This window comes from Chinchilla lanigera, unplaced genomic scaffold, assembly GCF_000276665.1.
Source record: "Chinchilla lanigera isolate Chin_1 unplaced genomic scaffold, ChiLan1.0 scaffold00027, whole genome shotgun sequence".
Lineage (NCBI taxonomy): Eukaryota > Metazoa > Chordata > Mammalia > Rodentia > Chinchillidae > Chinchilla > Chinchilla lanigera.
In genome coordinates, this window is record NW_004955428.1 from 23,083,517 (window position 1) to 23,084,579 (window position 1,063).

Genomic DNA, 1,063 nt, shown 5'->3' on the forward strand with positions numbered 1-1,063 from the left:
TTCCTTCTTTCTTTTTTCTTCTTTTGCTCATCCCAGTCATTCCTTCCTTTAAGCAATTTCTTTCCCTTTCCTATCATCTATTGTACGTTTTGAGCTTTACCTAGTCTTTCAGGTTCCTACACCAAGGAAACAATATGATGTTTACCCATCTGGGTCCAATTTATTTCACTTATGGATATGGTCTCCAGTTGCTTCCATTTACCTACAAAAGCCTCGAGTTTATCTCTTTTAATAGCTGAGTAATACTCCACTGTATAAAAAGATCACATCTTTAAAAAAAAACAAAACTGAAATGTAAAGTTTAATTCATGACAGGTCCCCAAATTATAACTCCCAAGTATAAACTTAAAGCATATAGAGAGTTTGAATGTTGAAACAAAAAGGACTTAAATAAATGAAAGGAAACATCACATTCAAAAAATGGGGGACTGAAAAAAGTAAAGAAAACAGGTCTTTCCAAACTAATTTGTACACTGAATGCATTCCTATAAAAATCCTAGACAAATTTTTGTAGATATACTGGGGATGCCGGAAGATAGCAGACTAGCGACAGGTAGCTCCCACAGACTGTTCCAGGAAACTCATTCAAACCGTAATACACATGGCTCAGTGAAGAGATGGGGCACTATAAGAGAGTGCTAAGTGAACAAGCAAGTAGAAAAACTCAGAATTACTGGTATTTAGGAAGATAAGAAACTGCAGCTGTGCACATCTGCACTAAAGACAGTGCTCAATGGTAGAGGGGAATGTCCCCTCTCATGTGGCTTTTTTATTTATTTTAAAAATAAAAGGAGGAAAACATTAACAGACAATCTTTTACAAAATAGCAAAAGAACAATACAGACAATACAGACTTGCAAACAAAGTGGTAGAAAATTAACAATGCTTGTTGTATTACATATTGATATCTTCAAAGTGGTTTCTAGTGAAAATAGAGACATGCAGTATTGATCAATCAAGGTCTCATTAACAGTTTCTCTCAGAAACAAAATAGAAGACAGTAGATCAACTATGTTAACTATTCTGTATATACATACATAAAAAATTTCCCCTTTCCCTTCTT